This window comes from Erinaceus europaeus, chromosome 8 (genome assembly GCF_950295315.1).
Source record: "Erinaceus europaeus chromosome 8, mEriEur2.1, whole genome shotgun sequence".
Lineage (NCBI taxonomy): Eukaryota > Metazoa > Chordata > Mammalia > Eulipotyphla > Erinaceidae > Erinaceus > Erinaceus europaeus.
This window is the reverse complement of record NC_080169.1, coordinates 95,314,957-95,341,481: the sequence shown is the minus strand read 5'-3', so window position 1 is coordinate 95,341,481 and position 26,525 is coordinate 95,314,957. Positions and strand designations below refer to the sequence as shown.

Sequence of the window (26,525 nt, the reverse complement as noted above, 5' to 3'; positions counted from 1 at the left end):
TTTCTTAAAATTTGAGTGTTATATTAATTTGCCAGTTGTTAACCTTGACTCCTTACTCGAGAAATTTAAAGTCCTGTCAAATTGCTACGACATAGTTTAAATTCAATTAAGTTAAATATGTATATACATATAATTATAAATATCAATATATTTATGTGTAATATGAAATTCAAATTAATATAGAAAAACTAAACTGAGATCACTGATTCCAAGTTACTAGTAAAAATTAGTAAGGGAATAATGGTTACCTTAATGAAAACTTGCTGAATACTCACTAATAAGGGTTATAGATGTCTTTATTTTTTTTATTTAAGAAAGGATTAATTAACAAAACCATAGAGTAGGAGGGGTACAACTACACACAATTCCCACCACCCAATCTCCATATCCCACCCCCTCCCCCGATAGCTTTCCCATTCTCTATCCCTCTGGGAGCATGGACCCAGGGTCATTGAGGGTTGCAGAAGGTAGAAGGTCTGGCTTCTGTAATTGCTTCCCCGCTGAACATGGGCGTTGACTGGTCGGTCCATGCTCCCAGTCTGCCTCTCTCTTTCCCTAGTAGGGTGTGTCTCTGGGGAAGCTGAGCTCCAGGACATATTGGTGGGGTCTTCAGTCCAGGGAAGCCTGGCTAGCATCCTGATGGCATCTGGAACCCGGTGATTGAAAAGAGAGTTAACATACAAAGCCAAACAAATTGTTGATCAATCATGGACCTAAAGCTTGGAATAGTGGAGAGGAAGTGTTAGGGAGGTACTCACTGCAAACTCTAGATGTCTTTATTCTGCTCTATAGAAATCACTAGGAATTGTGAGAAAACTCACCTGAGAACAAGTTTGTGTTTGCACTTTGTGTAGTTTCAAAGCTGTGATGTCTTTCTGTTTCATTCTTTTCATGTGATACATTTATTAAAGAAAGAATTAAGGGTAAAAACATTAAAAGTAAGTTGATCTAGGTAATACCTCTCTGTTAAGTGGAGATTCATGAAAAGAAGTCAAGGAACATAAAAGGAAGACAATTTTTGAAGTACATATTTATGTATTAATAGGGCAAGGGAACAAGAGAGAGAAGACCAGTCTATCACTTTGTTATGTCTAATACTGGGGGTTAAATTTAGGACCTAATCCTTGAAAGTTCAATACTGTATCCATTGCAACACCTCTCAGACCTCTGTATTTCTATGTAATTTAAGAAGAAATCCCTTGTGATAACAAAAAAACAATAAAAATATGTGGGGGTGGGTGGGAGAGGTTATGTGTGTCTCAGATTCAACATATGTAAGACCAAGTTGTAAGAACTAGTCATCCCCAGTCAGTCCCAGCCAAATAAGTCCCAATGGCTATGCTGTACTATGCTATATCACAACAGCCAGCAGTAAAAGAAATAGAATAGCAATATATAACAAATGGGCTGCCCTCCTAAATATAACTTATTAAAATTAAAATGCAAGCAAATAAACTGAACAAAATTTCTTAGCATGCGTAAAAGAAGACATTAAAGGGTCAATTATTATTAAATATAAATATGAATGATGAATGTTAACTTTAATACATTAATAGTTCCAGTAAATTAATCAGAAAAAATTAACCACCAAAGAAAAGTGAAGCTAATTTAATTTTGTTATTGCAAAATAAAAATTGAACAAGGAACAGGTTTAATATAGAAGAACAGAAAACAACTTTAATTTTCACAGTGTATTGTAAACTAAAATCAGTAAAACACAGGTTTATACAATTTGAAAAAAATTAAAAGTTAATTGATTCAATTTTTTTTTTTTTTTTTTTACCAGAGCACTGCTCAGCTCTGGCTTATGTTGATGCAGGAGATTGAACCTAGGACTTTGAAGCCTCAGGCATGACAGTCTCTTTGCATAAACATTACGCTGTCTCCCCATCTGCTGATTCAATTTTTTGGCATTATATATCTACAGACATTTCTGAAATTGTATGGAAATATTGCTAAAATCATTTTGATGTATACATCTTCAGAAAATAACAGATATATGAGGAATATTTAAAAATGAAAACCTAAAAAAATAGTTTTATTTGGTTTATTATGCATAGTGATTTTTTTGAAACAATCAAGATGTCATAAAATAAAAGATTATTCACATAAACTTTATTGCCTAAATGTAACAGAATAATGTTATCAATTAAAAGAATGTTGTGCACACATAATATTCAACAAATAAAATGTATAATGTAACATTCACGTTGTGATCATGAGAAATATGGGAAATGGCGGATGTGTGTGTATCACTTATTCCTGTATCACTTCATAATGTTGAAATTGTATATAAACTTACTTTCTCTTAATTCTAATTTGATTCATTCTATGTAGCTTATTTAAAATAATAGTACCAAAATCGAATTGTAGTCCTTGAATTAAAGAAATAAAAGTTGAAATATTTTATTAAGAACTATATTCTATGCAACTTCATAGTGTAACTATATGTATTGTATTTGAGAAATTAAAATTACAAATAAAAAATATAGCAAAATGAATGGAAAACAGTACATGAGTGAATATATCAATCAAAACATTTTAGCCTCATGAACACTTGTTTCATGTGCTTAATTAAACAACCCGCATAGCACCCCAAAAAACATGTCTCCAGGGTTTTGTGGACTTTTTGAGAACTATGGTAGCTACCATTGAAAGAGTAAGGGAACAGAATATCACACACACGTATTAATAATAATAATAATAAGGAAGGATCACTAGATAGAAAATGACTGAGGAGATAAGAGAATACTTACCAAATTGTCTTGAAAGTTCTTGCTGAATTTTGTGAATCTCAGTGATTAAGGAGAGGAGATTTTTCAATAAACTTGAAGATTCTGTGACAACTGGAGTAGACAGTTCAAAGATGGGGTCCAAGAATGAGGTCTAGTTGACAAATGGGATTTGAGGAGCTCAATTAAAGTTTGGTCAAGGAAGGAGTCTTTGTCACTGTTAATGGATCGACCTGCCAATGCCCATGTTCAGTGGGGAAGCAATTACAGAAGTCAGACCTACCACCTTCTGCACGCCATAATGACCTTGAATCCATACTCCCAGAGGGATAAAGAATAGGAAAGCTATCAGGGAAAGGGATGGTATAAGGAGTTCTGGTGGTAGGAATTGTGTGGAGTTGTACCCTTCTTATTCTATGTCTTTTTGTCAGTGTTTCCTTTTTTATACAAAAATTTAAAAAGAATTAGCTTATATTCAATAAAGAGAAAAGTAAAAGAAAATGTTGGAAAGAAAAAGCTGAGGGCAGGAACAAAATTCTGCTCAAAATAGGCAGTAAATATTCAAAATATTATTCAACTCAAAGTTTGTTTGAAATAAGTTATGAGAATTGCTTCCAGTTTAAAAAATATTTAATAAACAGATAAGAATGAATTTGATATTAAAAACTAGCTGGCATTTTATAGGCAGAAATGAGAACAAGGAAGAAGTTACTGATAAATCTAGAAACAAGGTTTTGAACAAAGCCCAGAAAGCATGGAAGGAGAGATGAATCTGTGTAAGAATAAGCACAACTGTTTAGAAAACAGAATTTCTGGGGGATGGGTGGTAGAACTGCTGGTTAAGCGCATATGGTGCTAACTGCAAGGACAAGTGTAAGGACCCCTATTCGAGACCCTGGCTCCCCACCTGCAGTGGGCATCGCTTCACATGCGTGGCTTCACAGGCGGTAAAGCAGGTCTGCAGGTGTCTGTCTTTCTCTACCCCTCTCTGTCTTCCCTCCTCTCTCTGTTTCTCTCTGTCCTATCCAACAACAACGACAGCAATAATAACAACAACAACAATGATAAACAACCAGGGCAACAAAAGGGAAAAATTGGCCTCCAGGAGCAGTGGATTCATAGTGCAGGTATCAAGTCCCAGTGATAACCCTGGAGGTAAAAGAAAAGAAAATAGAGTTTCTGAAGGAAATTAATTGGAGGTAGACTGTAGAAGTTAAAGACTGACTATCAAATATCAAAAACTACAGCACAAAGAAAGTGAACCTCTTCTAACTTCTTACATCAGGGTATTATTCATATCTCCAAGATAATGCAAAAGTGCCAGGGATGCTTGGAGGCATAGGCTGGCATGTCTTCCTGGACATGAAATTCACATCAAGATCTGAAAGGAAATGTTAGATTATTGGAAAAAATTTTAATTGCCTTAAAACGATTATTAACAATGTGTGATAAGAAGTGACAAGTTTGCTTGAATTTTAAAGTTACAGACAAGATTTGGGGATGGTTGCTAAGTTCTTTGTTCTTCAAATATTTCAGTCTCCTCCTATCTATAATTTGAGTGCAAATTCTTGAGAATTCTGATGGGAACTACCAAATATACATATACATAAAAGTAGCATAAAGAGGGTACTGAATTATACAGGCTTCTGTGCTAAATATGAATATATGTACATATATATATATATATATATATATATATATATATATATAAACCCTAGGTCAGATTGATGTGGTAAACAATTGGTGGCATTTATATAGTTTCCTCATGTTTGGGAACTACTCTCTGCCCTAATTAAGTTTTCTAGTCCTATTCTCAACTCTGACACCATCATCCCAGACAATATTTTTAGTTCACCTGCACGTTAAATATCAGGCTCAGGCAAAAATTACTAAAGTCATGGGTCCTTGTAATATACCTAAAATAGACTTTCTAGCTTCTTCCTATATGAAGACCTCTAATATCATTGGTTCTAGTCTTTCTTTTTAATTTTTGTATTATCTTTATTTACTTTTTGTATAGAGACAGTCAGAAATCAATAGAGAAGGGGAATGAATGAGAAAGACAAAGAGACACCTGCAGCCCTGCTTCACCACTCATGAAGCTTTCCCTCTGCAGGTGGGCACTAGGGGCTTGAACCCAGGTCCTTGTGCACTGTAGTGTGAGTGCTTAATCAGGTGAGACACCACCCAACCCTCTGTTCTGCTTTATATCTTACCACCTTTCAGACACCAAGATGCAGATGCTAATATGATTCCAACTTGACTCCCCTGGGCAAACCACCTCACCAGTGTGTCGCAAAGGCTCACCTCTCCAGATCTACTCCTTAGGGAAAGACAGAAACAGGCTGGGGACATGGATCTACCTGCCAATGTCCATGCCCAACAGGGAAAGAATTACAGAAACCAGACCTTCCACCTTCTGCATCTAATTTTGGTTCATTCTCCCAGATGGATAACAAATAGGGAAGCCTCCAGTGAGGGAGATAGGACACAGAACTCTGGCGCTGGGGTATGGAATCTTACCCTTGTTATCTTATACCTTATTAATCATTATTAAATCACTATTAGTGATTTTTAAAAAGGCTCTGGAGGATAGGCCACTTGGTAGAGTGTCCGTCTGACATTACGGGAGGCTTTAACCTGGTCTGAATCCTGGTACTATATGGGAGAATCAAAGCACCAAAGAAACTCCACAGATGGAATTTTGCCTGTGTGAGACCTCAACACTATTAAATAAAAGTACTAGGAAGGAAAAGGTGGTATTATGAGAATACTGATAGAGTAAGAATATGTAGAATGAGTTTAAGAAGATAAGAAAAGAGAAGTAGGAGCTAGTTAAAAAATTAAATTTGGAATTTAGGCATAAGCTGCTAAAGAATATACCCCAGAGTGTTATCAGCAAGGAGGATGCAGAATGATTCAAGAAATATTATGAAAGAATAAAATATGTACACAATACATTTCACTTAAGTTCAAACAATTTTCAAAAATATCAACTTCACAGGAGATGCCAAGGTACCATTCCATCACATGTGGCAGCAAGAAATGAATTAGGGGCCTCACTTAAGCAAATCCTACACAACACTACTGAGCTCACCAGCTTCCAGCTGCAAATTTTATTTTACAAGAAAAAATTTTAGGAGGCAAAGAGACACCTCAGGTACATGTCTAGAAATATGTACAAACCAAGTTTGAGTTTGGCACTACATAGGAGAACCACAATACTGGCTAAAACTTTGATATAGTACCTCTCCATTTCTGTCTCTATATCTTTCTGAATGAAAAGGTCAGTCAGGAATCAGTAAAATCAAACATAATCAAGGACCAGCTGCATAGAAAAAAAATAAAATCTTCATTTCATGTTGTTGAATCAAAGTGACAATAAACCATGCTTTTGTGAACAACGCTTTATTTAAATAGCTGGGTTGTTTGGTACGATGCCCCCCCCCCCTTTTTTTGTTACCTTTCCTAGCTTATTTCCCATTTCTTCAGTTGAAATAAGAAATAAAGGAATTCAAAAGAGATTCTAAGGAAACTATGAATAGGTGAAAATTGTTTTATAAGTATAGTTCCTACTATGTGCTATTAAGTTGAAATTGTATTTATGCATTTATCTTGAAAATAAAATTGGTTCTTGGGGAGCCTGGCTGCAGCGCTGCAGATTAAGTGCAGGTGGTACAAAGTGCAAGGACCAGTGTAAGGATCCTGGTTCCAGCCCCTGGCTCCCCACCTTCAGGGTAGTCTCTTCACAGGCGGTGAAGCAGATCTGCAGGTGTCTGTCTTTCTCTCCCCCTCTCTCCCCCTTCTCCTCTCCATTTCTCTCTGTCCTGTCCAACAATGACGACATCAATAACAACAACAATAAAACGACAAAGGCAAAAAAGGAAATAAATATTAATATTTTTAAAAAACTGGTTGTTATTGATTTTCAAACACTCAGAGAATTTCAGGACTATGCCATAATGAATGAAGAAAATGCCAAGTAATAAAAAAAAAATGTAGCAGGACTGGCGTGAGGATCCCGGTAGGAGCCCTGGCTCCCCACCTGCAGGGGAGTCGCTTCACAAGCAGTGGAGCAGGTCTGCAGGTGTCTGTCTTTCTCTCCCTCTTCTGTCTTTCCCCTCCTCTCTCCATTTCTCTCTGCCCTATCCAACAACAACGACAACAATAATAACTTCAACAATAAAACAACAAGGACAACAAAAAGGAATAAATAAATAAATAAATAATTTTTAAAGTAGCACATTGCAACCCAGTGGAGGTACCTACATCTGAAAATAAAATTAAACATAATAAAAATTCAAGGAGAACTCAGATTTGTGAACAATAGTTGCATTATGAATAGAGTGTGATTGTTATAGGATTTTAGAATGTAGAGCTAACCTTTTGAGATTGCAACACAAAAAATAATTGGGACACTTTATAACAATACTTTTTTGGTTCTCTCAAAATAGAATTTTGAATCTACTACAGTCTGATACACTTCAATATTACTAGGTATAAAAAATATCGAGAATAATACTCAAAATATTTTAACTTAATTTTTCTAACAAGACATTTTGTGTATAATTAAACAATTATGTCCTTAAAATATTTTTTTACTTTATATCTAATTGCTTTTCTTTATCCTCCGGCTCTGGAACTGTATTGTAATGTTATCCACCTGAAACATGTCATGGGACTCTATGATAAATGAAGCCATGGTCCAATATGATCCTTTTGGTGTTTCCAATAATAAATCCCCTTAGATAGGGTCAAAAAACACATCTACTTCATCCTGAATTCTACAATCTCCACAATTGCACTAAGGATCCACTCTTACATCGTAAATGTGAAACAAAACCCTCATTTTTTAATTTAAGTGGAAAGTCCTACAATTATCTTTAACATAGCCATGTAATACTACACAGAATTCCAAGTAGCTATCATACAACTGCATACTACTCTCTCATGAGACTTAAAAAAAAAAAAAAAAGCTGCTGACCAAGCTGAATTCAAAGCCAGTTCCTAATTCATCACTTCAAAGGGAGCTTTGAAATATGCTTATTTAAAAATCTGCTACATAACAGCAAGATATGCGCCACTTTTCTGTAATGTCAGTATAATATTGCCAACTATGAGATGAATCATGAATGTTGATACTTAATTATGGGTATTAAATTCAGTCTCCCATTTCAGATATACGTCAGATGTCACCACCTTCACGAATTCATAAATGAGTAGTTTTCATACTCTAGTCAATGTAATATGAGTTCTCAAATGAGAATTATTATGGTAAACCACTCTTCTTTGGCCACACATATGAAAAAATATTGTTTTCCATCCCTGACACTCTCATTCACAGAAATCTCCCAACTAGTTCATTCATCACTATAATATAGTTACCTCTAGGGTGTGATTTCAACAGTCAAAGGTGAAATGGAGCATAACAGATCATCATTTCTTACTAATTAATGATTTAAATTGTTATGCCTGGGCAGCTTGAGCATTTTTCAAAATGAGAATTGTGGTGGCCTAATTTTAGTAGCAGCACAGTTTAAGTTATAGTTACATATCTATGTGTGTGTGATTGCAAAACAGAAAAAAATGACAGCACATTGATACTTATAGTCATCTCTTTTTATTAGTCATATGCTTACTTGCAGGAACAAATATATATACGTATTTAGTATTTTGGCTGGTGTTATGTGTTGAAAGATAGAAAGTGATATCAAAAGTTAAAGTCTGCCAATCAATAGGGTGTTAAAACTCTAACCTTAGAGCTCAGCTGCTGCAAACATTTTATGGCTTCTCTGGACAGTTACTGTTTGTGGCATTTATGTTCTGAAATCATATTATAGTTGAAGCATTTGTACAACACTAAGTAATAAGTGCCTTCAGACAAGGGCTCCAGATCTAGAGCAAATTCCATACAGTCAATTCCACAGTAATTTATGGTATTATGAGGGCCAATATATTTTTTTAAATATTTATTTTATTTATTTATTCCCTTTTGTTGCCCTTGTTGTCTTTTATTGTTGTAGTTATTATTGTTGTTGTCGTCGTTGTTGGATAGAACAGAGAGAAATGGAGAGAGGAGGGGAAGACAGAGAGGTGGAGAGAAAGATAGACACCTGCAGACCTGCTTCACCGCCTGTGAAGTGACTCCCCTGCAGGTGGGGAGCTGGGGTTCGAACCGGGATCCTTATCCTGGTCCTTGTGCTTTGCGCCACCTGCGCTTAACCCGCTGCGCTACAGCCCGACTCCCTGAGGGCCAATATTTTTAAAAGAATATTTTTTAAATGCTTGACTCTCATTTTCAAGTGAGAGTCAAGTGTTTTAGCATTTAATCAACTCTCATCTGCTTTTACCAGTCATGATTCTATCTATATAATAGGCTATAAAATATTTTAGGAAATGAATGTATCATATATTGATAGCTTCTACTACCAATCCATTATTTCTAACTCTTTTATTCCCATTTTATCATCCCTGACTAATTGAATATTCTGACAGTTACTGTGAAATGTGTGATACTGAATAGTAATTGTTGATTATACATCTAGTGGTGGACAAGTACATTCAGGCAAAAATGTGTCCCTGATGATACAACTGCAAACATTACATGTACATAAAAAATCTTTATGATGATTTGTGCTTTAGCTATATTTAAGAAATGTGTTACTTAAAATTTTTCATCTTCAAATTATCCTAGTGATTAATTATTTAAATTTCATATTAATCACTTTAACAGAATTAGTTTATCAGTATAATATTTAAAAGCTTTGACTCTCATGGAAATACCAGTAAGAATAATTTGTTAATTATTCTATCATAGGTAGGTGTTTTATTTTAAAAGAAGTTATTTTTCTTCTTCAAAAACATGTATTCAGGACTGGGTAGTGGTGCATGTACCTGTTTCAGTGCCCATGTTACCATTTGCAAGGACCCAGGTTGAAGCCCTAGACCCCAACCTGTAAGGGTTTACAAACTTTATAAGAACTTTACAAACTTTACAAACTTTATAAGAAGTGCTGCAGGTGTCTCTCATTCTCTCTTCTACTTCCTGTTTCTCTCACAATTGCTCTTTGTCTCTATGTAATCAAGTAAAAATAAATAAAATATTTAAAAATAATATTACTAAAAATCAGTTTAGTCTTACTTACTACATCAGTTGTCATTTTATTGCGTTATATATATGGAGAGTCTTCATTGGGACAAATGAGAAAACCAAACTGTAATTCACAAATGTCATACCAGAGATTTGTTTACCTTCAGTAATGGATTTAAAATTCAGTCACAACAGTCACTTCAGTAGTTACACTTGAAACTCCAAACAATATCCAGTTTTACCTATGGCTGCTCAGTGAAACTGCAAACACGATTCTTTAAGCTTTTATATGCATTCTATCTCTTTAATTCAGTCATGCAAAGAACACAAAGGTATCTGGCCTACTAAGTTGCCTGAAAATATGGAACTCTCTTTCTGAATAGTTTTCCTCTGAAATAATTCAAGTGTAGCCTTGGTTTTATTATAGATTACACTTGGAAGTAGGGACAGAAAATGACATGCTTCGCAGACTGTCTTTTCTAATGTAGGAACATCTACTTGAGGGTGAATAGAGTCAATTCCCAGGTAATACTCGTAAAATAAATAGCATTTGCAGAGCAAAATAGAGTATCAGTGATAAAGAATTATCTAGATAACTGCAAATGCTGCAATGTCTATATAAATAATTTCCTTACCTTAGCCCACAAAGTTAATAAAATGGAAAACGAATGGCATCAAATCGTCAATTCACTCAGAATTATCTGATTCATTTACCAAAGATTTAATGAGACTGAGATGAATGAGGTACTGAGTTGTTGTTTTCTCCGGGCTATGTTGTTTTCGCCGGGCTGGCTTCACGGGCGGGTAACAGACAACCAGGGACTCATGGTTGAGCTGTAGGCAGTATCTCTTTATTCATGCAGGATGCAGCACAATCTAAGACGAGCTAAGCTAAACTCAAGTACAGTACTGTAAAACTCACAATGCTGTCTTTATATATATTTGCCAAGTAAGGTGGAAACAGGATGTGACATAGAGAGGATGAAGAGAAAAGTGACTGGTGAAAATCAGAGTGTGACAAAGAGGGGGAAGATTAGGCGAGAATCCTATCACTGAACCACAAATGCCCTGGAGGGAGGGTGGAACTTGTTAACAGTGGTTATGTAAATAGAATGAAGTGGTTATGTAAATAGAATAGTGTTAAGCAGGGGGGATTTAAACCAAATGAAACAGAAGGGGTCTCATGCATACCAACACTGAGTCTACTAAAAAGGTATCAGTCCTATCAATGACCTTCCAGACTTCTAGAAAGAAAACTAGTATTTTTAAATGCACCCTCTACTGCATTTAATACGGTGTGAAAATATTTCAATTTCTGCTATTAAATATTTGGAGAGCATGAATGTGGAAGGTGATCTGTGTGATTTTTAGTGAACTAGAAAGACTTATATTATACACAATAAAATAGAAGAGGGGGAAGAAAATGAAACTTGTAACCAATATTTTCTTATATATACAGTTATTTGTGTTTGGGCACATTTGTACATCCTCTCACCACAGCATAGAAATAGAAATAATAAACAGTGTCAAACTCTGCTATTAGGAGAATTGAGACAGGAATTAGGGCACAGGAGATATTTGGGATTCAGTTCCTTATTTAGGAATTGTTAGTGGCATATGTATATGATATATGTGTATTGAAATCTATTAAGTATAGGGTTGAGTGGCTTCATAGCCCTGGATATCCATAGCTGCAAAAGTACAGCCATAAAGAACAGAGCGAAAACTCTTTGAAAATTGACAGTAAAATCACTCATTGATTTATTGCCACATCTCATTGTAAGTAAGATTGTAGTACTTCTGCAAGATGTATACAACTCATTTATACTGTTTATGAAGAAATTATTTGATCACATGCCACTTCCCAAGAATCATAAACTTGGCTTTAATTTTTCCATTTATAAGAATATGAGCTAGAAAATCACTCCACAAATCACGGCCCAGAGTCATTATTAACATTGAGATAATAAAGAAATATCACTGTCTTAGCACATCCTGCATACAAAAGATTCTAAAAATTTGTATACAGGGAAAATAACATTTGAGCAGTAGTCCCCAACTTGACAGGGGAGTGAACAGTGTTATCTCTGAACCTATCAGAATTATTGGAATTATTCGTCTTTAAGCGTTCTCTCACCACAGTGTATGTCTAGAATCTAAAATGCAGTTAATAGGGTATTTATAATTTAAAAGAACAGCAAAAACAGCTCATTATATGCAAATCTTCCCTCCTTGACTAACCCAGAGAAGAATTACCACAATCACCCAGAAATTTTAAAAAAGCTCAGGTTTTTTGACAATGCCAAGAAATTTAATTCATTGTAATTAATTTAAAAATAGTCATTTATGACAACCATATAAAGACATCTTTGGTTACTCAAGTTCAATCTCAAGGAAAACATAGACAAAATAAACCACTATGACTACATAGCTAAAAAGTTTCTGCAAGGCAAAAGGAATCACTACCAAAACACCCTTATATGGAATATATATCAGATGAAGGATTAATAATCAAAATATAAAAATCTTTCAAACTCAGTAACAGAAAAATAGTTGACCCCATCCAAAAAATGTTAAGAGGATATAGACAGAATCTTCACTGAAGAACAGATTCAACAGACACAAAAGTTGTTCAAAGTCACTGATAGAGAAATCCAGATAAAGACATCAATGATATATCATTTCACTCCTGAGACTGTCATACTTTAGAAAAGACTAGCAAAAAAAGCTGGAGAAGTTTCAGCATAAAGGAACTATTATTCTACATTTGCTGGTAGGAATGCAAATTGGTCCAACCCCTGTGGAGAGCAGTCTAGAGAATACTCAGAATACTAAAAAATTGGCCTACAGAATGGTTCTGCAATTCTTCTGCAGATACATAGAAAGGAAGCAAATACATACATCCAAAGAGATCTGTGTATATCTATATTCATAGTAGTACAATTTTTAATAGTCCAAACTTGGAAGCAATGCAGGTATTCAAGGACAAATGAGTGATTAAGAAAGTTATGGTAAAGTTACACAGAGGCATACTACTCATCTATTAAGAACGATAAAGTCATCTCCCTCTCCTCATCTTGAATGGAGTTTGAAGAGTTCCTGTTAAGTGAAATAATCCAAAAAGAGGACAGATTTACATTATCACACTGGTTTACAGTGTTCAAAATTCTTTGTCTTGCTCCTTTTCTTAAATTTACGAAATTAGTTTCAAATGAATTAGGAGACAATATAGTGAAAGTAAAAACAGCCTTTTTGAGGAGGTTCACCACCAATTAATATCGGGTTAGTGATTATCTTGTAATGGATTTTCAGATCACAGATAAAGTTCAGTGATAAAGAGATTTTTAATTTCTCACTGGTGAGAAAATGAAAGGAAATGGGTTAAATCAAGCTATACTGCTGGTACTGAGGACATAATTTTTGAAGCATGTGAAGGTACTTGTCCCAGATTCTGGTTAACCCCATCCTCACAGGATTTATCATTTATTCTATTAATTTGTTTGTTTGTTTGTTTGCTTGTGTATTGTCACTAGGTTTATCGCTGGGGCTTGGTGCCATTTTTTCCACTTTCTTCCCCTTTCCATTATATTTTTATTTAATAGGACAGAGAGACATTGAGAGGGGAAGGGAGAGAAAAAAACACCAGCAGGGGGAGGTAATATGGCGACGGCCTGAGAAGTCGCTAACAGCGAGTGCTCTGATAGCATCGTCGGCAAAGGTAGGATTTTCTGCCTTTAGCAGGCCAGTCAATAAGGGGGGGGGGCACCAAAGAAGTTATTACAGTTTAATTTGGGTTAACAATTAGAGCAAAGGTGACACGGACTAGCGGGGCGCCAGAATTCCCAGGCGGCGCCAGGCAAGGCGAGTGCGCCGGGCATTGTCCTCCGCCCGCCCGGGAAGGCGGCTCCTCCGCCGGTTGCAGAGCGCGGCGGGCAGAGGACCCGGAGAGAGCACTTTAGCTCGGGGGCTGCCTCTTGGGAGTTGCCAGGGTCCACCGCGACCCTGAGGGTGGATCCAAAGACTTCTTGAGTATAGCTCTCATTGGATCAAAGGACTTGGAGCTAGTTTTCATTTTTGAGAAATCCTTTAAAAAAGTCTGGAGGGCGGGGTTTCCCGGAAAATGGCGCCCGGAGAAGCAGAAGCGGCCAGCCTTTGAGCTCCGGACACATCTCGTGTAAACAATAGGATTTTCTGCCTTTAGCAGGCCATCCAATAAGGGGCCATAACGGTCATACCAAGGATGTTTCTATAACTTAATTTGGGTTAAGAATTAGAGTAGGGGGAAAAAATTCTTTTTTCTTCCTTTTAATTTTCAAGCATACATCCTTCCCGCCGCCCCCCCTCCCCCCATAAGCAGTGCCTGGGACCAGCTACTAGCAGGATACCCCATACCACCAAACAGGGTTTTTTTTTTTTTTTTTTTTTTTTTTTTGTTAATTCACTGATACACATTTGGGAAGTTCCTCGCACTGCTCTTTAATTACAACTCTTCTTCCTATCTTCTCCCTTTTCTCTCTCTTATCTCTCTCAATCTCTCTCTCTCTTTTTTTTTTTTTTTTAATCTTGTCATACACTTCTTTCTTCTTTGACTTTCTGAATTTGTGAATTACTTTGGGGAAGAAATCTGACCCAGAGTGGACTCTCTATGTGTGTATCTCTGCTCTAGTTCCCTTTACACTCTTGTTACCCTTAGAATATACACTGGATAGTAAATTTGCATAACTGTCTATTCTTGCTATCCTCTCTTCCTTTTCTCTTTCTTCACTGGGATTTGGTTACTATTTTTTCACGGACTGGAGAAATTGTTTGGCTAACTGGTAACGATTAAACTCCTTCAATACTTACTTCAGTTGCTACGGTTATTCCGGAGGTTGGTGAGTGCAATTGTCATAAAGGTATTTAGTACAGTGTTACTTGTGCTCAAAACACAACAACTGAGGAACAACAGAACATTAAAAAAAAAAAAGAGAGAGAAACACATAAATTAAAAAAAATGGGTAGATTAAAAACAAATAAAACTGCTACCCCAATGAATGAAGACAAGAGCCCAGAAGAAACCACAAATCAGTCAGAAGTAACCATAGATAAGAAAAGTATGCAAGCAATAATAAACTTATTAATCACAGAAATGAAAACAACATTGGAGGAAAGAAATGGCAGTATTAGGGAAACAACAGTTGAGACCCCCAAGGAAAATACTGATTATCTTGAGACAATTAGAGAACTGAAAGCTGAAATAGCTGTAATGAAGAAAGAAGCTGAGGCAAGGGAAAGCAGACTAACAGAAGCAGAAAACAGAATTAGTCAGACAGAGGATGAGTTAGAGAAAACTAAGAAAGAGGTGAAAGAGCTTAAAAAGAGATTGAGAGACACTGAAAACAACAACAGAGACATATGGGATGATCTCAAAAGAAGTAACATTCGTATAATTGGCCTGCCAGAGGAAGAAAGAGAGGAAGGGGAAGCAAACATCCTAGAGGAAATAATACAAGAAAATTTCCCAGACCTGAATAACAGAAAGGATATCAAGGTGCAAGAGGCCCAGAGAGTACCAAACAGAATCAACCCAGACCTGAAAACACCAAGACACATCATAGTCACAATGAGAAGAAGTAAGGATAAAGAAAGGATCCTAAAGGCTGCAAGAGAGAAACAAAAAGTCACATACAGGGGAAAACCCATAAGACTTTCTGCAGATTTTTCAACTCAAACTCTAAAAGCCAGAAGGGAGTGGCAAGATATCTATCGAGCCCTGAATGAAAAAGGGTTTCAACCAAGGATTATATATCCTGCTAGACTTTCATTCAAGCTAGATGGAGGGATCAAAACCTTCTTAGACAAACAACAGTTAAAGGAGGCAACTATCACCAAGCCGGCCCTGAAAGAGGTATTAAAAGACCTCTTATAAACAAGAACATCACTATAATACTTGTAATATATCAGAGCAAACAAATTGTTTTTTAGAACAATGGCACTACAATACATTAAATCCATAATATCAATAAATGTCAATGGCTTAAACTCACCCATCAAAAGGCACAGGGTGGGGGGATGGATCAGAAAACATAACCCAACCATATGCTGCTTGCAAGAATCCCATCTGTCACAACAAGATAAACACAGACTTAAAGTGAAAGGATGGAAAACTATCATACAGGCTAACGGTCCACAAAAAAGGGCAGGAACAGCCATTCTCATCTCAGACACGATAGATTTTAAATTAAATAAAGTAATAAAAGATAGGCAAGGACATTACATAATGATAAGAGGATCAATCAGCCAAGAAGACTTAACAATTATTAATATCTATGCACCCAACGAGGGACCATCTAAATACATTAAACACCTATTGAAAGAATTTCAAAAATACATCAATAGTAATACAATAATAGTGGGAGACTTCAATACCCCACTCTCACACTTAGACAGATCAACAAAGAAGAGAACCAATAAAGATATAAGAGAATTGAATGAAGAGATTGACAGACTAGACCTCTTGGACATTTTCAGACTCCTCCACCCCAAAAAACTGGAATACACCTTCTTTTCAAATCCACACAACACATACTCAAGGATAGACCACATGTTAGGTCACAAAGACAGCATCAATAAATTCAAGAGCATTGAAATCATCCCAAGTATCTTCTCAGACCACAGTGGAGTAAAACTAACTTTTAACAACAAACAGAAAATTATTAAAAGACATAGAATTTGGAAACTAAACAACATGCTCCTTAAGAACCACTGGGTCAGACACTCACTCAAACAGGAAATTCAAATGTTCCTGGAAACTAATGAAAATGAAGACACAACCTATCAAAATATTTGGGACACAGCTAAAGCAGTACTGAGAGGGAAACTTATAGCTATACAATCACATATTAAACACCAAGAAGAAGCCCAAATGAACGAACTTACTACACACCTCAAGGACTTAGAGGAAGAGGAACAAAGGAACCCTAAAGCAACCAGAAGGACAGAAATCACTAAAGTTAGAGCAGAAATAAACAACATCGAAAATAAAAGAACCATACAAAAGATCAATGAAGCCAAATGTTGGTTCTTTGAAAGATTAAACAAAATTGACAAACCCCTAGCCAGACTCACCAAACAAAAAAGAGAGAAGACTCAAATTAATAGAATTGTCAACGATACAGGAGATATCACAACTGACACCACAGAAATCCAGAGAATTCTGCGAAACTTCTATAAAGAACTATATGCCACCAAGCTAGAGAATCTGGAAGAAATGGAACAATTCCTAGAAACCTATGCACTTCCAAAACTGAACCAAGAAGAACTACAAAATCTAAATGCACCAATCACAGACAAAGAAATTGAAACCGTTATTAAGAATCTCCCCAACAACAAAAGTCCTGGACCAGATGGCTTCACAAACGAATTCTACAAAACTTTCAGGAAACAGTTAATACCCATACTTCTTAAGCTATTCCATAAGATTGAAGAAACAGGAATACTCCCTTCCACCTTTTATGAAGCCAACATCACCCTGATACCAAAAGCTGATAGGGACAGAACAAAAAAGGAAAACTACAGACCAATATCTCTGATGAACATAGATGCCAAAATATTAAACAAGATCTTGGCCAACCGGATACAGCAACACATCAAAAAGATTGTTCATCATGACCAAGTGGGATTCATGCCAGGAATGCAAGGCTGGTTCAACATCCGTAAATCAATCAATGTCATTCATCACATCAATAAAAGCAAAGCCAAAAACCACATGATTATCTCAATAGATGCAGAGAAAGCCTTTGACAAAATCCAACACCCATTCATGCTCAAAACTCTACAAAAAATGGGAATAGATGGGAAATTCCTCAAGATAGTGGAGTCTATATATAGCAAACCTACAGCCAACATCATACTCAATGGAGAGAAGCTGAAAGCATTCCCCCTCAGATCAGGGACTAGACAGGGCTGCCCACTGTCACCGTTACTCTTCAACATAGTATTGGAAGTTCTTGCCATAGCAATCAGGCAAGAGAAAGAAATCAAAGGGATACAGATTGGAAGGGAAGAAGTCAAGCTCTCACTATTTGCAGATGATATGATAGTATACATAGAAAGACCTAAAGAATCCAGTAGAAAATTACTGGAAGTTGTTAGGCAATATAGCAAGGTATCAGGCTACAAAATCAATGTACAAAAATCAGTGGCATTTCTTTATGCAAACACTAAATCTGAAGAAGAAGACATCCAGAAATCACTCCCATTCACTGTTTCAGCAAAATCAATCAAATACCTAGGAATAAAGTTGACCAAAGAAGTGAAAGACTTGTATGCTGAAAACTATGAGTCGCTACTCAAGGAGATAGAAACTGATACCAAGAAATGGAAAGATATCCCATGCTCATGGATTGGAAGAATAAATATCATCAAAATGAACATTCTCCCCAGAGCCATATACAAATTTAATGCAATACCCATCAAAGTTCCACCAAGCTTCTTTAAGAGAATAGAACAAACACTACAATCATTTATCTGGAACCTGAAAACACCTAGAATTGCCAAAACCATCTTGAGGAAAAGAAACAGAAATGGAGGCATCACACTCCCAGACCTTAAACTATATTATAAAGCCATCATCATCAAAACAGCATGGTACTGGAACAAAAATAGGCACACAGACCAGTGGAACAGAATTGAAAGCCCAGAAGTAAATCCCAACACCTATGGGCATCTAATCTTTGATAAGGGGGCCCAAAGGATTAAATGGAAGAAGGAGGCTCTCTTCAATAAATGGTGCTGGGAAAACTGGGTTGAAACATGCAGAAGAATGAAATTGAACCACTTTATCTCACCAGAAACAAAAATCAACTCCAAATGGATCAAAGACCTAGATGTCAGACCAGAAACAATCAAATACTTAGAGGAAAACATTGGTAAAACACTTTCCCATCTACACCTCAAGGATATCTTTGATGAATCAAACCCAATTGCAAGGAAGACCAAAGTAGAAACAAACCAATGGGACTACATCAAATTGAAAAGCTTCTGCACATCCAAAGAAACAATTAAACAAACAGAGAGACCCCTCACAGAATGGGAGAAGATCTTCACATGCCAGACATCAGACAAGAAACTAATCACCAAAATATATAAAGAGCTCAGCAAACTTAGCCGCAAAAAAGCAAATGACCCCATCCAAAAATGGGCAGAGGAAATGAACAAAACACTCACCACAGAGGAGATCCAAAAGGCTAACAAACATATGAAAAACTGCTCTAGGTCACTGATTGTCAGAGAAATGCAAATTAAGACAACACTAAGATACCACCTCACTCCTGTAAGAATGGCATACATCAAAAAGGACAGCAGCAACAAATGCTGGAGAGGATGTGGGGACAGAGGAACCCTTTTACATTGCTGGTGGGAATGTAAATTGGTACAGCCTCTGTGGAGAGCAGTCTGGAAAACCCTCAGAAGGCTAGACATGGACCTTCCATATGACCCAATAATTCCTCTCCTGGGGTTATACCCCAAGGACTCCATAACACCCAACCAAAAAGAGGTGTGTACTCCTATGTTCATAGCAGCACAATTCATAATAGCTAAAACCTGGAAGCAACCCAGGTGCCCAACAACAGATGAGTGGCTGAGAAAGCTGTGGTATATATACACAATGGAATACTATGCAGCTATCAAGAACAATGAACCCACCTTCTCTGACCCATCTTGGACAGAGCTAGAAGGAATTATGTTAAGCGAACTAAGTCAGAAAGATAATGATGAGTATAGGATGATCCCACTCATCAACAGAAGCTGACTAAGAAGATCTGAAAGGGAAACTAAAAGCAGGACCTGATCAAATTGTAAGTAGGGCACCAAAGTAAAAACCCAGTGGTGAGGGGTAGACATGTAGCTTTCTGGGCCAGTGGGGGGTGGGAATGGGCGGGAGGGATGGGTCACGGTCCTTTGGTGATGGGAATGGTGTTTATGTACACTCCTAGCAAAATGTAGACATATAAATCAGTAGTTAATTAATATGAGAGGGGGAAATCAATTGTATGTCTCAAAGGTTCTCAGGAGACAAACTGAATCTTTTTAATAGATAGGCTACGTATTTGATATGCGGACTCTCTCAAAAGCCTAGACCAAGTAGATTGGAGGCTTCCAATAGCACAGCTATGTACAAGATACTGGGTACTGTACAGCAAACCATAACAAAGGGACTTTTCAAAGTTAACCCAATTAACAAATAATGTGATGATAATATTAACTATTGATTGTCTTTTTGAACCCTAAGACAGCAGGAACCTCACATCCTCACTATAGAGCCCCTACTTCCCCCAGTCCTGGCACCCATGGATAGGGCTCACTTTCCCGTATGCTTCTCCCAATCCATACCAAATAATATTGCATCCGCCGATCACAACCTAACCAAAGCAACGATTGCCATCTCAACATGCTTCACCTCAGAGTGTATCCAGAGACTTCACGTGTGGAATGACAACCCTTCAGCTTCATTGCTCGGGTGAGACCTTTCCTTTTATAGTACACTCTAATTTCATCTCGGGTGGTTCACTTTCTAACAAAGTCCCATAGCCTAGACGTACACCAGTTTCTGTGAGAGAGAGCGTATGCGCACACGTGTCCATAAACTACTGCAGAATATATACCTGAAAGCAGGATTACACTGGAGTTTGCAGTGAGTACCTCCCCAACACTTCCTCTCCACTATTCCAATCTTGGGATCCATGTTTGCTCAACAAATTGTTTGGCTTTGTATGTTAACTCTCTTTTCAATCACCAGGTTCCAGATGCCACCAGGATGCTGGCTAGGCTTCCCTGGATTGAAGACCCCACCAATGTGTCCTGGAGCTCAGCTTCCCCAGAGACACACCTTACTAGGGAAAGAGAGAGGCAGACTGGGAGTATGGACCGACCAGTCAACGCCCATGTTCAGCGGGGAAGCAATTACAGAAGCCAGACCCTCTACCTACTGCAACCCTCAACGACCCTGGGTCCATGCTCCCAGAGGGCTAGAGAATGGGAAGGCTATCATGGGAGAGGGTGGGTTATGGGGATTGGGTGGTGGGAATTGTGTGGAGTTGTACCCCTCCTACCTTATGCTTTTGTTCACTAATCCTTTCTTAAATTAAAAATTAAAAAAAAAAAATAAATAAAATAATTAATCCAGGGAAAAAAAAAAAAAAAAAAAAAAAAAAGAAAAAAACACCAGCAGACCTGCTTCACTACTCGTGAAGCATCCTCCCTGCAGGATAGGAGCAAGGGCTTGAACCTGGGTCCTTGCACTTGGTGATATGTGTGCTTAACTACGTGCATTTAACTACATGTGCCACCACCCAGCCCCTATTGTATTTTATCTTATTTGCCACTTCTGTGACTTCACCATTCCAGGCTGACTTTTTCAGTAAGAAAGAGAAATAGAGATACAGAGAGAGAGCACAGCCACAAAGATTTCAGCAGTGCCCTGGGGATGAACTCAAGCCTAAGTTACAAACACGACTAAACAGGTACATTGTCCAGGTGAACTATTTTTCAGAACCCTATTAAGATTTATTTTCTTGGGGGCCGGGTGGTAGCACACATGATGCGAACCATAAGGACCGGCATAAGGATCCCAGTTCAAGCCCTGGCTCCCCACCTGCAGGGGGGTCGCTTCACAAGCGGCGAAGCAGGTCAGCAGTTGTCTTTCTCTCCCCCTCTCTGTCTTCCCCTCTTCTCTCGATTTCTCTCTGTCCTATCCAACAACAATGACAGCAATAACAATAACAACAATGATAAACAGCAAAGGCAACAAAAAGGGAGAAAATAACCTCCAGGAGCAGTGGATTCATAGTGCAGGTCCAGAGCCCCAATGATAATCCTAGAGGCAATATATGTATATATAATTTCCTCAACAGTTGGAGATACAGGGAATATGTACATGTAAATTCAAAGGCTTCAACCATCACATGTATTTTAATTCCCTATTTCTCATCCCTCTACCATACAAACTAAATCAGAAATTTCAGGAAGGGACTAGACTATGTGTTTTGAGAAAAATTTAATAACTCATTTATATTTTAAAAACATTTAATCTTCTTTTTCATCTTCATCTAAATGAAAAATTGTCATCTTCTAGAGAGATAATATGCTGAAATACACAGATGCTGAAAATAAAACATCTCACGACTATGCAACAGAAACATAAGGCCACTGAAATATATTAATTTGTCAGGATACATTTAAATGTGTCTAAGCAAAAATTTGGCAGATGAACAAACAGTCTCATAAAGAAAATACAACACATTAAAGCATAAGTAGAATTAAATGAATCAAAGTATAGCTCATCACTAGAAGAGAGATGCATGCCATTGAATGTGTGTGCATAGTAACTACACAGTTAATTTTGTGGATTACTAGACAAAAGATGCACAAAGATTGTAAACAACTAATTGTGCATATTAGAATTCCATTAATTTAGCCAACATGTATTGAATACCTATCATATTTCAGTGCTATAATAGTGGGATTGCAAAAATATAAAGAGGCATGGTTCACACACTTAAGATGACAATCTTAATTCATTCTTACTAGGTAGAGATTGAGATGTTTTATGTTGCACCTTATATTTCTTGAAAATCAACAAAGTCTAAAGCAATGTAATTTGCCTATGTTCTGTGATGTTCTTGCTTTACCTGAACAGATAAAGAAGAAACTCACTTTAATTATACTCTGTAATATTTTAGCAACATGCAGACAGTGAGATATAGCTCATTTTAAGATATTTTCTCCACTAATTATCCTAATTCAATAATTATTTATCAAGGGCTATCCTGTGCCACATTCTGTATCACAAACTGGAAACAGAATAATGATGTGTTAGTATATTTCTTGCTTTTCAAAATTTTAATTTTGTTTATTCTTTTCCCAATAACATAGCTCCTAGAGCCTTCCATCTGGACAGTTTATCCATTATGTGTCCCTGCTGTGAGAGTTGGCCTACCTCATGAGAATAGCTAAACTTTTCCCATCTACCTGGAGCTTATTTGGCTTGATTTCTATTTCCTTCTCTATCTATTATGGCACACAAATATATGTTAATAAATCAATAATGGAAGCTTCCATCTGTGTAATAGTTGTGCATTTTAACATCATCATCCTAGAAATCATGTATTTAAACAAAAATTACCATATGATAGAAAATTTTAACTCTGAGACTGACAGTTTTAAGAAAATCATTGTACTAAATTCCTAAGTAGTTACTTTTTACCTAAGCAGGAATTATACCTATAATCACCTGGTGTTTTATGTTGTGAAAAATATTTTGGTATGTAACTGCATTGGCAATCTCACAGTGAGGAGTTTCCAATATGATGCTCATACCTTCTGTTTTAGATATTTTGGCATAGACTTTTGATTGATGACTGCAATCACTTCATAACAGCAGGATTTTTTTCTTTCATGTTCCTGTTGTGTCTTGCTAATCTTATATAAAAGTAAGCAGAAGACATTCATTTCCAAGATTGTTTAATTATTGATTTTATATGTCACTGGGGCTTCACTGCTTTCTCATTTTTTTATTTGGTAGGAAAAGAGAGACAGAGAATGGGAAAGATATCACAGCACTGAAACTCCCTCCAGTATGGTGGGGTCAGGTTAAAACCTATGTGTTACACACAACAAAACAGGAATGTTATCCAGGTGAACTCTCTTTTTGAACCTCGAGACTCTTTTTTAACAGCATCCAATTGAAACATATATTATTCATAAACTTTGCATAAAGTCATCAGTTGGGAGTATTTTCTACTCCCCATATAAATTTCAGTTTTCAAGGTACAGTTTATTTTAAGACTACTCTTCATGGAAAAGTTAGCATTTATATATTAGGCACTATGCTACTTCTTTATTACCTACTATATCATGGAGTCATTTTTAGGGGACTATAAGATAGATTACATATTTTCATTTTGCATATGAGGAAATGGAGATTAAAAGTGACTAAATCTTTAACAGTGGTGACATAGATAATGAATGTAAAAACTAAGATTGGGGCAAGTGGAACAACTTTTAGTGGTGCCAGATATAGACCCTGATTATATATATATATATGCATTAAAAACTGGAGTGAAAGAGCAACAGTTGCGTTTCTCTCTTCTCCTCTCCCTGGTCAACTAAGAATATCAAAGGAGACCACCTGGTATGGAAACAAGACAGGACTAGAACTAATTTGGGAACCCACAATCAGAGCATCCAGAGACCACAACTCTTCCCAGACCTCTAGCTCTACTCCATTAAAAAACTTCTCTAAAGAACAAAGAATATCAAAGACCACCTGAGACTGCAACAAGGCAAGACTAGGACTACTTTGAAACCCACCAAGTCACCTGTGAGTGAAAACACACATGGTTTGTGGACAGAGAGGAGCCTAAAAAGAGATCCTGGGGCTATAGCCTATATCTACTCCTAGCGGTTTTTCAGTTGAGGAGCTACCTCCAGACACTATTATCAACAAAAAGACTACTGAAGGGATGAGAGGATTCACCTAAGGCTCATCAAATGTAATTGTGAGTCTCCATTTGCTACTACCCTTAGAGGCTGGAGCATCAGGGGAAAGGCCTAGTGCTGACATCAAGAGTAGAGAATTGACTAGGAAACTCAGGAGAAGATCTACACCCTGGTGGTCTAGTGTTGGGGCTGTATAGTGGGAGCCTTTCCAAATTATCTACATAGTGAATAATTGCCTCAGGACCTACAGACTATAAATGGGACTTGTTTAGAAGTTCATAGGGCCCAACAGTGCTGTCCAGCTTTGACTTTGGCTGCTGGCAGAGAAGCTGAATTGAGCCCAGAATGTTGGATCCTTGGGGTGTGGGAGTCTCCTTGTATTAACCACTGTGCTATCTCTCCCCTTCCCTGTTTTATCTCTTGGTCAGGAATGAGTGATTAAGCTAAAAAAATAAAAACCTACTTATAGATAAAATCCCTCAGGCTCCAATATCCTAAAGGGAAAAAGAAGAACAAAAGAGGCTTTAGCAGCCACTGTGCTTCAACTCAGGAATTGAGATAACACTGAAACAACTATGAATTTCCACAACTGTGAACTCTTTAAGAACCTTACTGAGACACAAGTCAATCAAGGCAAGAGTGATCAGTAATTTGAAAAGAACTGAGAGAGGGACCTCATAACATACTATGTAGAATGGTTAAATCGAGAAGAAACACTGGAGAAATGAACCAATACAAAAGTCCAGCTAAAAAACCACCAACAATAGAAGTACAGAAGAATGAGCTCAACATGCAAACTCTAATTGAGGAATTACTCATAGGAATAAGGAAAGAGTTTGAAAGAATTGTCATCAGAAATGCAGAAATAACAAATGAGACCCTGGAAGAAAACATTAACTATCCTGAGGTAATTAGAGAGCTGAAAGATGACATAGCTGAGCTAAGAGCACAACTAGCTGAACAAGCTATTACAATATCAGAACAGGGTAACAAAATAGGTGAAATACAGAAAACAACAGTGGGGAGAGAGAACAGAATGAATGAGGCAGAAAACAGAATTAGCAAGACCAAGGACAAATTAGAGACAACTAAGAAAGAAGTGAGAGATCTCAAAAAGAGGTTAAGAGATACTGAAAACAACAACAGAGACCTATAGGATGACTTCAAAAAATAATATATACATTATTGCTTACCAGAGAAAGAAAGAGAGGGAGGGGAAGAAAGCATTCTTCAAAACATAATAGCTGAGAAAGACTCTAGTCTAGACAACATAACAAACATAAAGGTTCAAGAATCCCAGAGGGTCCCAAACAGAATTAACTCAGATTTAAAGACACCAAGACACATCATATTTAGAATGAAAAGGAAGAAGGATAAAGAAAGGATCCTGAAGACTGCAAGAGAAAAACAAAGTGTCATCTACAGAGGAAAACTGATAAGATTAGCAGCAGACTTCTCCACACAAACACTATAGGCTAGAAGACAATGGCAAGATATCTAGAGTGCTCAATGAGAAAGACTTTCAACCAAGACTACTGTGTCCGCTAGACTGTCATTCAGACTATATGGAGGCATAAAAACTTCTCAGATGAAAGTTGGGCCCACTTCTCAGAGGCTGAGAGGCCATCACTGCCAGTTACCTCGCCCAGATCATCATGATGGGGGTGCAGGTGGTGGGCAGGGCCTTCATGTAGGCCCTGCAGGAGGAGTTTGCAGTCAGCTGGGCCACAGCTGATGCTCAGGGCCGGGCCGGACACCAGTCTGCAACTGCCTCCAACCTCATTGGCCTCAGCCTCCAGGAGGCCTAGCAGATTCTCAATGTCTCCAAGCTGAACTCTGAGGAGATCCAAAAGAACTATGAACACCTCTTCAAGGTGAATGACAAGTCAGTAGATGGCTCCTTCTACCTGTAGTCAAAGGTGGTCTGGGCAAAGGAGCACTTGGACGAGGAGCTGAGGATCCAGGCCCAGGATGACAGAGGTAAAGAACCCAAAACATGATGTGAGCTCCTTCTACCATCCCCACCCCAACCTCTAATTTATAGCTAGCTAATAAATGCCATTCCCCCACCCCCCCAAAAAAAACTTCTCAGACAAGCAACAGTTGAAAGAATCAACTATTACCAAGCCTGCCCTGAAAGAATTTCTGAAAGGTCTCCTATAAATAGTCAGACCACCATAAATAGGCCATATATCAGAACACTCTAAAAATCTACAAGAATG

The 26,525-nt window shown here is 37.3% G+C and overlaps 1 pseudogene; it reads left to right on the top strand.

Moving 5' to 3' along the window:
- Positions 1-26,303, top strand: part of LOC132539831 (mitochondrial import inner membrane translocase subunit TIM16-like) — a 28,281-nt pseudogene extending 1,978 nt beyond the window's left edge.
- Positions 26,304-26,525: the final 222 nt, after the last annotated feature.